At 38.5% G+C, this 12,886-nt stretch overlaps 1 non-coding gene and 1 pseudogene across 1 annotated transcript; one reads left to right on the plus strand and one right to left on the minus strand.

The window, feature by feature from the left end:
• Positions 1-781: 781 nt before the first annotated feature.
• Positions 782-884, minus strand: LOC112908455 (U6 spliceosomal RNA). Its single transcript, XR_003232932.1, has one exon. It is a non-coding gene; the product is annotated as a U6 spliceosomal RNA (small nuclear RNA).
• Positions 885-6,601: 5,717 nt separating this feature from the next.
• Positions 6,602-7,288, plus strand: LOC140596178 (large ribosomal subunit protein uL15-like; annotated as a pseudogene).
• The last annotated feature ends 5,598 nt before the right edge of the window (positions 7,289-12,886 follow it).

A 12,886-nucleotide genomic window follows, 5' to 3' on the forward strand; every position in this document is an offset into this window, starting at 1 on the left:
CTTCCAAGTCTATGTAGAAAATATTTAAAAAGAACAAAGAGCAGCAAGAGCTATATTTGCAGTCGTGTAGAACAAATCCATTGCCTTCGAAATTATAAATCTGACTAATTAAAGCTAACCAAAAAAATCTACTGCATAAGAGTGGAATTTTTAAGCATATAAGCAGTGGAAGAAACCGCAAATGGAAAAATCAATAGATTTGGACTACACGAAAATGGAAAAAAAATTGAAGCTCAAAAGCCATTACTAAATAAGAAAACCTAAAAGACCAGCCACAGGCTAGGAAAAATAGTTGCAATAGACACTAAAAAGGAATGATAGATTTGAAATATTAAAAAGCTCACAAAAATCAAAATGGAAAATCCTAAAGAACAGGAACAGAGATAAACACAAATGATACAAGTTCAAGAACCTAGTGAATATATTTTTTAAATGTTCAATATTTTAGGGATGCCTGGGTGCCTCAGTGGTTGAGCGTCTGCCTTGGGCTCAGGGCCTGATCCCAGAGTCCCAGGATGGAATCCTACATCGAGCTCCCCACATGGAGCCTGCTTCTCCCTCTGCCTCTCTCTCTGCCTCTCCCTGTGTCTCTCATGAATAAATAAATAAAATCTTTTTTAAAAATGTTCAATATTTTAAAATACCAGTGGATAAGGATGCCTGGCTGGGTCAGTCAGTAAAACATGGGACGTGTAGGGTCGTGAGTTCGAGCCTTGTGTTGAGCATAGAGCATACTTAAAATAACATACCAGTGATAAATACCATTTTTGTCCATTAAATTAAGAACTTTTAAATGATCATTTGGGTGTCATCCTTGCATAGGGGTCACGCTAATCCTCTCTGTATCGTTCCAATTTTAGTTTATGTGCTGCTGAAGCGAGCACTTAAATGATCATTTGGGAGAGAATTCAGTGAAATGGACAGGCACATTCAAATATTGCTGGTGGGCAGGTAAATTAATAGAAACTTTCTTTAAACAATTTAAAAATTATTATCATGAGTGTATTTTTTTAAGTAAACTCTACCCCAGATGAGGGGCTCAATATTATAACTCCAAGATCAAGAGCTGTATGCTCTGCCCACTGAGCCAGACAGGTGCCCCTCTTGAGTGTTTTTTGAAAAAAAAAAAAAAATCATACACTTAGACCTAGTAAATCCCTTTGTAGGATTCTAGTCTAATGAAACAGATATTCAGACAAAGATTAAGCACAGAATTATTTTTAAGATGGAACAATTGGAATCATACCAAACGTCCAACAATAAAAGGATGTTCTTTTTAATAAACAACACATGGTATAGTCATGTGACAAAATGTTACATAGCAATTTAAAATGCTTTCAAATACTTAACGGTGCTTGAAAATGTTTCAGATATAAGGACACTTTGAAAACCCAAGATATAGCATTTTTATATATAATATAATGCCAATAAAAATATTTCATAGGCACATTAGAAAGCTGTAAATAAACACAACAAAATGCTAATAGCTGTTATCTCTAGGTGTTGAGATTTTTATTTTCCTCTTAGTACTTTTCTGTACTGTCAATTCTCTGTAATGATCACATTACTATTACAATCAAACTGCAACAAATGGTATTTCCAAAGTTCCTCTGAAAGCATAACATAAAGAAGGAAAAGTTGTCAACTTAATTAATTTATAGTTTGCAAGTGACAGAGAACACTCACCACTTGTTTCTGTGGCAGGCGCTGGAATCCACTTATGGAATGCCAGTGACCTTATATTCTCAAGACAACTGCTTATCTGTCTCCCTAATTGAAAGACTCGCGGATATAGAGTAGAGACGACAGTCTCTGGGAACAGATGTCCGAAGGGAGATAAGACAAGTATTGGGATAAAGTAAAAGGCAAATTTTACTAACAATCCTTAGTCTAACTACATTCTCATTTGGACTCTTAGACTAAAACCTTTCTCTTTGTACAATCTGATACATCATAACACCATTAATATTTATGAGGGTTTTTTTTTTTAACAGAAAAGGCTCTCCTTCAAGAATTGAAAATTGTAATCATAAGAGAAATGTCTTACTCCTTTCTTGATGACACATGCTAGGATACCTGACCACCCAATCAAAGACCAGCTTTGCAGGAGACAATACTGAGGAATCTTAGGCATCCATCTTAATTTTGTGTTGGTCACTGGTCAATTTTGTATGGGTCAACTTGACAGACTGCTAAAACAGATAATTCTGGGACACTACTTGCTAGCTGAATACCCACCTAGAACACAAACTTCTTCATATTAAAATCAGTGTGTAAAATGATCCCTTCTTGGTTACTGGGCGAACAAAAACAAAGTGGGGGTCACTTTAGGTAATCTGAAAGGAAGGTAGGACCAAGATTTTTCTCCTCGCTCCACAGGAGATTATTACTCGAGCATTCCCGAGCTCAGAGCAGGCAATTAGACTTGATGAGGTTAATTCTCTATATTTAAAAGGACAAGTTCAAAACCGAGAGATTTCACAGGTCGGTGCACTATCTCTAACTTACCACACCTCTCTGCCCAGGGCTAGACAGGCCAACTAACACACTGGATAGTCACCATCTGCAATGTAATTTGAAAGATATTTTAAGGATTATGCATCCAAATTTCCACTTCCTCCCAAACAGGCTGTCGTGAAGCCAGATATACCATCATTTGCTGGGACATTTACATTAGAGCTGGATTGAGGCACCGATTGGGAAGGGAGAGCAAGGAGTTAGCTAACGAAACTTAGCAGAGATGAGTTTACCTAATTCAGACCTATCTTTTGGTACTTAGCAAAAGAAAGCAGAAACTGAGAACAAACATGAAAAGACAGATATTTTAAGGATCCTGCAAGGTGGGAGGAGAGTTATTCAAATCAAGAATCCGTGAAAGAGCCCTAAAGGCAGATTTTCCCTGCATTAATGCAACAGACATTTATTGAGTCAGACCCTGTTTCAGTGTTACAAATAAAAGGAAAGAGTCCTTCCCTTAGATTTCATGGTCTAGGGGGGTAAATATGTGAATTAAAAAGTATAGTCAAGGGGTGCCTGGCTGGCTTGGTTGGTAGAGCATGCAACTCTTGATCTTTAGTTCAAGCCCCACCATTGGGTATAGAGATTCCTTAAAATAAAAAAAGTCAAATCCTATGTTCTAACAAAGCTCTGTTAGACAACTCAGTCTCTTCATCTTTCAACAAACATTTAGTCAGTCACTCTATCATATACCTGAAACTCTTAGAAAATAGAGACACAAAGCCCAATAAGGTGGAATCATGGCCCTAAGGGAATGGACACCTAGTTGAGGAAATGGACAGATTACAATGGCAACACAATGCTCTGAGAAGTAGGTATAAGATGCTATGGAAATGCGAAGATAGAACCATTCAGTCTGCCTGGAGGGGCTGGAGAAATCATCTCCAAAGACATGTCATTTGATGTGGGACTTGAAGAATGGTTAGGGATTTGCTAGTTTACAAAGGAACATGACAGCAGAACTCACAGGGGGACAGAAGAGAAATGGTAAGAGGTACTATCTACCGATACTATTGTAAACATTATAGTTGATCCTTCATTCAGTAACAGTGATCTGAGCGCATGCTATATACCAAACACTGTGCAGAAGTACTAATTCTCTGAATTTTCATAAGAGGATACAAAGGCATACAGAGACTAAGTGATTTTTCCAAAGCCACACAGATAAGAAGAGGCAGATTCAAACCAAGTTCTGACTCTCTCCTAAACACACATGTTTTCCATTCCACCCCCAAAACTGGATTGTATAGGTATACAGGCATATTTGGGAAATGATGAAATTTCTGGTTTGGCTAGAATAAAAGAGAATGTGGGGAGGAGGTGGGAAGTGGCAGCAGAAAATTTGTGGAATGTTTCACTAATTTGCATGTTAAGGTTTACATATCTGATCATTTGCACTTGATTTTAGAAAAAGGGAAATCATTCTTTTTTTATGCCTTTCCAAGAAGGTCCTGGAACAGGTACAATAATAGCTTTTTAAAGTTTTTAGAAACTTATGACCCCATAATGTGGAGATGGAAAAAAAAAAAAAACAAGAAGGAATTAAAATTGATTCTTAATGCAACCATTTTTTACTTGCAATTACTTTAAAATAGCATGAATATCTATCACTCAGCTTTCCAGACAATATGCCAGAACCCAAGCAATGATAAGGGAACAGCTATCTAAAGCACATGTGGAGAAAAGTCCCAAATAAAAATGGCAACCTTGACATTGTGTCATCACTGTATTGTGTTTATGTAGTTGCATGTTTACATATCCCAAAAACATTGTCAAGATCTGCATATACCTTGAAAACTTGTTTCTCACAAAATGAAATCTCATTACACAATCTAAAATTATGTTAAGTGGTGCTACCAAAGAAAATGGCAATAAAAATTGAGTTGCTGATAAAATACTATATGTTCATTAGTTGATTTTATTTTTTAAAAAGATTTTATTTATTCATGAGAGACACACAGAGAGAGGCAGAGACACAGGCAGAGGGAGAAGCAGGCTCCATGCAGGGAGCCCAATGTGGGACTCCATCCCAGGACTCCAGGATCACTCCCTGAGCCGAAGGAGGCGCCAAACCACTGAGCCATCCAGGGATACCCTTTTAGTTGATTTTATTTTATTTTTTTTTTTAAATTTTATTTATTTATGATAGTCACACACAGAGAGAGAGAGAGAGAGGCAGAGACACAGGCAGAGGGAGAAGCAGGCTCCATGCACTGGGAGCCCGATGTGGGATTCGATCCCGGGTCTCCAGGATCGCGCCCTGGGCGAAAGGCAGGCGCCAAACCGTTGCGCCACCCAGGGATCCCCTTTTAGTTGATTTTAAATAATTTTTTAAAAAAAGATTGAGTTGCTGAGTAGTGCAAACCTATAGTCACTTCATGAGACTTCTGTTTTGCCTTCAGATCAATCATTGTAATGACCGATCTTAGTGGTCATGTTAAAGAATTGTACCCAGCACTGAGGCTTAAGATGTTGGCTTTAAGTTTGTAGACATTAATGTTTATAATGTTTAAGCAAATATATCACTTCTGTGGTGCACCAAAGCATTATCATTAATTTAAGGGCTCTTAATAGGAATAACGGAAAACAGAGGAATTAGCTCCGAGCACTGCACTTTCATTTTAGATAAAGTAATTGAAAAAATCCTACTAATGGTTATGTATTTCTTGAATTTATATAATATTTCATGCTTTCATATGTGTCATACACATTGTTATAAATTATGCACCAATTTCCTTTTTAGAAATTGAATGTGTATTTCTACTTATTTATAAAATGCTATGAGACATTTGAGAAAAATTATACTATTACTGATAAGCATTCAATTAACCCGATTTTCTGACCTGCATGTTGAAGGCTGAGCTGTTCCATCCTTCAGAGGATTTTCTTTCCTCCACACACTCAAAAACTGGGTTGATATAAATATTAATGGCAGTATTGATTCATTTTTGAAAATTTTACATTTAATTCAAAATAGAAAATTAGGCATAGGAAAGACCTTAGTGTTCTGAATCATTTCTGGTAAAAAGAATGATGTATATTACTTACTATTTTAAAATATTCCAAGACAAATTTTAAAGAAGAAAGAATCCCCAACAAGCGATTCTAGTCCTGCACATCCATTCTGTGCATCTGGGGAGCTCCAACACATAGTCATATGTTGCTGGCAGGTTGGAGAGGCTGGTATTCATATTTGGGTTTCATCTTTCCAATTCTTTTTTTTTTTTTTTTTTTTTTGCAATCTGTTACCTATACCTCGCTCCTTGGGATTTTCTGCTCTGCTGAAGTTGTACCCTACAATGAGACAGAATGATGAGTCCGTTTTCATGAGCAGTACATGCTTCCATCAAGGTAAAAAAAATAAATTGGAAAGAATGAAGAATCTCTTTTTCAGGTTTAATGAAGACACAGGGCTTCATTGTCCTTTTACAGAAGAGAGTCTTAGAGAGCCAACAATAAGGTAGGGGAGAGAAGAGAATGAAGGAAGCCAACTAGATGAAGTCCCTCCATTGTGTGGCAGAATGACCTGACCAGTGACCTCTTTGCAGACACGGACTTGCTGCTAATGATATAAATACTTTCCTCCAGCTTCCCAAGGAATAATGTACTTCCTTCCATGCCTCTCAAATCGGGGTAATTAACTAGAGGACACAAATATCAGTCCAAACTATCTCTCTGCTTAGTTACAACTCAGGTTTTCTTTACCTTTACCCAGCCTTCTCGTCAAGCACTCAGATTATTAGGTCCTTAACGCTTGGATTTTGCATTTGTTTTGGTTAACTGAGTGCCTGGCCTTGGTCAGTCCTGGCTCTAGGTTTGCTCTGCAAGGTGTAAGGCTTTGGAGACCCACTTACAGCCTGCATGCTGTTTGACTTCAGCCAGTACCCTCTTGTTGACTTCCTTTGTCCAGGAAACGAATAGCTGGAAAGGACCTCACCCTGCTACATGGCCCAAGTGATGGCAATGTCACTGCAATGCATCTTTATTTAGCATATTTGCGAATCCACACTTGAAGTTGAGTTACATAGAAAGAAAAGTATAATCCTCAAAAAGCCACCCTAGCTCTTTCGTCTGGGTTGCCGACATGCCATCCAAACTAAGGAAGGCCCAGAACCATTGGGGCCACGGGAGCCAGGGCAATGTCCCACAGGCAAGCACCAGAAGCCCCCAAAGGGCCAAGGTAATGTTGGTGGCATGCATCACCACAGGATCAACATTGACAAACATCACCCAGGCTACTGTGGAAAAGTCGGTATGAGGCATGACCACTTAAAGAGGAACCAGAGCTTCTGCCCAACTGTCAACCTTGATAAACTGTGGACCTGGGATCCCTGGGTGGCGCAGCGGTTTGGCGCCTGCCTTTGGCCCAGGGCGCGATCCTGGAGACCCGGAATCGAATCCCACGTCGGGCTCCCGGTGTATGGAGCCTGCTTCTCCCTCCGCCTGTGTCTCTGCCTCTCTCTCTCTCTCTCTGTGACTATCATAAATAAATAAATAAATTAATTAATTAATTAATTAATTAATTAATTAATTAATTAAAAAAAAAAAAAACTGTGGACCTTGGTCAGTGAGCAGACACAGGTAAATGTTGCCAAAAACAGGACTGGAGCTGCTCTTCCCATTCATGTGGTGCGATGGGCTACTACAAAGTTCTGGAAAGAGAAGCTCCCAGAACAGCCTGTCATGGTGAAAGCCACGTTCTTCCTTCAGTAGACACATTGAGAAGATTAAGCATGTGGGAGGTGGGGGTGCCTGTGTCCTGGTAGCTTGAAGCCAAGTAGAGGGAGGTTCATTAAATGCCAACAAGTGCTTTTCTCTTCTAAAAAGAAAAGTGCCGCCCTAAGGGAACTTTATAAAAGGACTTTGAAAGAACCAAAACTTAGGGCCAGTCATTTTGCTTCTGTGGACCTCAGTTTTCCTAATCTGTAAAGTGAGGGAGATGGTCTATAATATTTCTTCTGGGCAGCCCAGGTGGCTCAACGGTTTAGTGCCGACTTCAGCCTAGGGCCTGATCCTGGAGACCTGGGATCAAGTCCCACGTCAGACTGCCTGCATGGAGCCTGCTTCTCCCTCCGCCTGTGTCTGTGCCTCTTTCTCTGTGTGTGTCTCTCATGAATAAATAAATAAAATCTTAAAAAAATAAAAATAAAATATAATGTTTCTTCTAATACAAAAATTCTATATTAATGATCAAATTATTTTGGTACTTAAATGTGATACTTCAAGAGGCCCTATGTTAAATAAAATGTCAGCTCTATGCTATGGGAGATTTTTTTTTTTAAGATTTATTTATTTTAGAGAAAGAGAGAGAGCACATGCACACAAGAAGGAGAGAGGTAGAGAGGGGAGAGAAACCCAAACAGATTCCACACTGAGAGTGAAGCCAGGCGATCTCATGACCCTGAAATCACGACCTGAGCTGAAACCAAGAGTCAGATGCTTAATGAGCTCTGCCACCAAGGTGCTCTTATGCGATGGGTGTTTTTTTTATCAACACTTATCTTAGAATATGCTTCAGCTGCTTAAAACTACCCCCCCCCATAAACACAATGATTTGTGTGACCTGTAGTTCAGAGTTCATCAGGTAAGACAACTTGGGCTGTTAATAGTGTATTTTGGGGAAAATTTGATAAATTATGCCTCTGTCTTTATCCTGCCTAGCAGATAAACTGAAAATCTGCTGTTGTTTTGTGTTTGTAACAAACAACTGGTTTGATAAACTTTTCACTAAAATTATCCTAGATTTTAAAACCCTGTAGAATATAGACTCAAAACACCCTTTGCTTCCAGTCTTCATAATATTAAAACATCTTTTTAAAAATTTTTTTAATTTATTTGAGAGAGAGAGAAAGCATGAGCAGGGGCAGGGGCAGAGAGAGAAGCAGACTCTGCTGAGCTGGGAGTCCAATACAGGGCCCGATCCCATGACCCTGGGATCATGATCTGAGCCAAAGGCAGAAGCTTAACCCACGGAGCCACCCAGGTGCCCCATAAAAATATTTATTATTAGTCCTAGACATCACCTACAAATATTACAAAAGACAAAGATAGGATTATATTCTTCCTGCTGCCATTGGCATACATTGCTATTACATGGATCCACTGACCTACTCTTTAAACTTGACAGTGCCATTTGGTGGAAAGAAAACACCTTGTACAGAATTACGAAAATAAATGCATGCTATTATACACTCCTAACATTAGATTAGGCATTACTGTAATAAACATGCCTGCTTACCTGTGAGATTTACTCCTAGTGGGCTAGCCACTTTCCATAGAAATGAGAAGAAGGGTGAAATACTCAGTAGTGCTCCTGTGCTTTATTTCTTGGGATAAAGCAGGGAACATTGCCTATAACACTGTGGTTCTGATCACAGGCTGCAAAGATAGAACACTCTCCTGCCCACTCTCACACCTGCACCCCACTCCTGCATTACAAGCCAGGTGACCTGCGTAAACGTTTACTTATTCTGTAAGCCTTAGCTTTCTCATCTTAAAATGGGGATATATGCCCATTTGTGGAAGTTATTAGCATTAAATGAGGCAATATACGTAAAGTTCCTAGTACAAATCCCGCCACGTTGAAGAACTTAATAAGGGGTAACTGTAGATATTGTCATTTTTCCCCTTGGTGAAATTTTGTCATTGTGTTTACATTCAAATTTGAAAAGTGGAAAAGAAATGACAGTAGGATATAACCATCTATCTATTGCTTAGTATTAAGATTGTGAAGACCTAAGATTGTACTGAGGGAAGGGTGCTAATTTCCATTTTAACTTGTTTCGTATCTCCAGCTGTGAACCAACTGGGTTTTTTTTTTTTTTTACAGATTTTATTCATGTATGTATTTATTTGAGAGAGAGAGCACAAGTGGAAGAGCAGAGGGAAAGGAACAAGCAGACTCTGCAGTGAGCACAGAGTCCAAAACAGGGCTCAATCCCACAAACTGAGATCATGACTGAAGCAGAAACCAAAAGTCAGACGCTCAACCTATGAGCCATCCAGGTGCTCCATCAACTAACTCTTACTTAAATACCCCTTTAAGAACACAAATACACCCAGATGCCAAATCCATATTGAAGCAAACACAGGAAACTAGCCAGGGGTCCATTGGCAAACTACAGCAGCAAACCTAATCTATTGTTACTTATTTTTAAAAATAAAGTTTTAGGGATCCCTGGGTGGCGCAGCGGTTTGGCGCCTGCCTTTGGCCCAGGGCGCGATCCTGGAGACCCAGGATCGAATCCCACATCAGGCTCCCGGTGCATGGAGCCTGCTTCTCCCTCTGCCTGTGTCTCTGCCTCTCTCTCTCTCTCTCTCTCTCTCTCTATCATAAATAAATAAAAATCAAAAAAATAAATAAAAGAATAGATTCAAAATTTAAAAAAACAAAAAATAAAGTTTTACTGGCACACCACCATGCCTGTTTATTTAGTGTCTGTGGCTCCTCTTGTACTACAACAGCAGAGTTGAGTATTTGCAACAAAGACTGTATGATCTGTATGCCAAAAATATTTACTATCTGGCCCTTTTTAGATAATGAATGTTTGCTGACACCTGAGCCAGAATAGTCCTTAAGAGTCTGATCTCATTTCACATGATGTTCTTTCCAAAGGACTCCCAAATATTTAAACCTTTTTAAAAAGCTTAGTTTAGTTAGATGCCGACTTCATTCCATCTACTAAATGAGATGTTGTTTGTATGACCCTATGGCATTGATAAAGAAACACACAGGTGAAAGCATTCTTGGTCCTGAATTATCCAAGAAATGTTTGTTGATTCAAAATGAAACTTCTGTGACACTTTCTAAGGAACCCTTTGGTTATTTAGACCAGATCTTCTAACTGCAATTAGTTATTAAAACCTTGTCACAGTTTAAATCTTTAAAGCAATATAGTCATGTACTTAAACTTTTCTAAAAGTATCAGAAAAGGTATATATCATCTTTTGCTATCTGGGTTCTGTTTCTGGTTTGTTTAAAATGTTTTTTGCAAAATGTAACTCTCTTTTGTGGTATATTGACAAAGTACTTTGTCCTTTTTCGATGAAAGTGGCAAACAAGGGCTCACGCTTGACCAGGACATAGAATCCTTTATGGTCCAAAACCCTTTTGATTTCTGAGGGTAGTTTGTCTCTTCCAATACAGATCCTTATAATAACTTTTTTCTGCCATCGCATGTCATATCCTCATTAGTATGAGTTTCCTGTGTTTAAACAGCCTGTGTCAATCTCTTTTAATGCAGCTTTGAGATATAATTCAGTCATTATTCAAGTCACCTGCTTAAATAATACCGATCAGTGGTTTTTAGTATATTTAGAGTTGTGCAACCATTATTGCAATCTATTTTAGAACATTTTCATGACCCCAAGAAGGACCCCTGTTAGCAGGAACCTCCCCCATTTTCCTCCATGGATGTCTCTATGGATGTTCCTTTCTTGTGCATTTCATATAAATGGAATCACATAAATGTCCAGATTCTTTCATTTAGCATGTTTTCAAAGTTCATTCATCTTGCAATACTGTCAATTACTTTTCAAAGCCACATTTTGCATATTTAGTAGACACTCAAATATTTATAGCATTTTAAAATCTGATTATATTCTCTCTCTCCACACACACACACAACCAGACACACAAACACATGCACACATGCACTCACACGGTCCTAAATTCACCAAAATCTAGCCTAACATTTGAGCATCAAACAACCAAACATAATAGACTAGACATGACTGTTTCTTTTAGGAGCCTAATTAGTGGTGTGGAAAATTATGGATAATCCTTATGAATTTTGAAATATGCTCTACAATTTATTCTGAAAGCTCTCTAGTATGTCTTTAAAAGACCCTTCTCATAGGAAACTTTCAGTGTTTGAAATTATATTCTGATGCAGATTGAATATTCCATCCAAAAGAATGCTCTTATAACCCAGACACACAAAATAGTGAAGCCAAGATATGCATGGGAGCTAGTGCACTCACCTACTTGCCCTGTAATTTACAGGTGTGTTCGTTTTTCCTCCCAAACCAAAATGTGACATGTGCTAATTAGTTATGTAAACTTCATGGGAGGGACTAACATAGCAGTATCTAAAGCAACTGTCAAAATTGCTATAACCAAAAGCAAGATCTCCTGTAATTTGCAATTTAATCACTGTAAAACAAGGTTCAGAAGTCTGTACTATCTCTAAAGGAAGTATAACAGATATTTTATCTTCGAAGTGGATTAAATAGATGTCAAGCCACTTTCTTTCCTGATTGATGTTATCACTGGACCTTTATAATAGGCAAATTCAAAGCTTTTGTTTTGCAGATGGGGAAGTGGAAGCCTGTAAAGGAAATCCAATCCCAGAAACTCACGCAAAGTTCTTTTGCTTTCCTCCTTGAAATGGAATGCATTTCCACTTAGCCTTATCACGTTTTATGCATCTTTTAAAGCCTAACTCAAGTACCATTGCACAAAAGATGCCTTCTCTGACTGCTTCAGCCTAATCATTCCCATTCCTTCCAGAGTTACTATAGCATCCCTTGTATATTCTATCTTGAATTGTTGTCTCAGTATTTCATCTACATTGGTTTTGCTATTGAATTATTCAACTATTAATTCCATGTGTGTTGAGACCATACTTTTTCTACATTGCATATAATTGATTTTTAAAAGATGATTTATTTGAGGGAGGAGGGGCAGAGGGAGAGGAAGAGAGAAACTCAAGCAGACTCCATACTGACCACAGAGTCCAACATCCCACAACCCTGAGATCACAACCTGAGCCAAAATCAAGAGTCAGATGCTTAACCCCAGTGTGACGTAATATTTAATTCAATGCCCAAAACATAATAGGCGCTTAAAAGAATATTGTCCATTAATGATATATTTGACAGGAAACCTGAGGGTAACAGTTTAATTCTGAGCATTTCTTGTGATGGAATAGTGACCTTCATTGGATCTACATAACAGAAGTTTACTGTTGATCAAATATATCCTAATCTTAGTAAAGACATTTCATTGGACTTTTTTTGGCCTTTTGTTCTTCCTTTTAACAAATGAAAATATGTGGGGCACCTGGGTGGCTCAGCCATTGAGCTTCTGCCTTCAGCTCAGGGCCTGATCCTGGAGACCCGGGATTGAGTCCCATAACGGGCTCCCTGCATGGAGCCTGCCTCTCTCTCTCTCTCTCTCTCATTCTCTCTGTGTCTTTCATGAATAAATAAATTTTTAAAAAATGAAATGTGAAAACACTCTTGGACATGTCACAATAATTTCTTTAGGAAAATGTGCTTATAAGATCATTGGCAAGGGCACCTGGGTGGCTCAGGGATTGAGCATCTGCCTTTGGCTCAGGTTGTGATCCCAGGGTTCTGGGATCCA

The sequence above is a fragment of the Vulpes vulpes genome, chromosome X (assembly GCF_048418805.1).
Source record: "Vulpes vulpes isolate BD-2025 chromosome X, VulVul3, whole genome shotgun sequence".
Classification (NCBI taxonomy): domain Eukaryota; kingdom Metazoa; phylum Chordata; class Mammalia; order Carnivora; family Canidae; genus Vulpes; species Vulpes vulpes.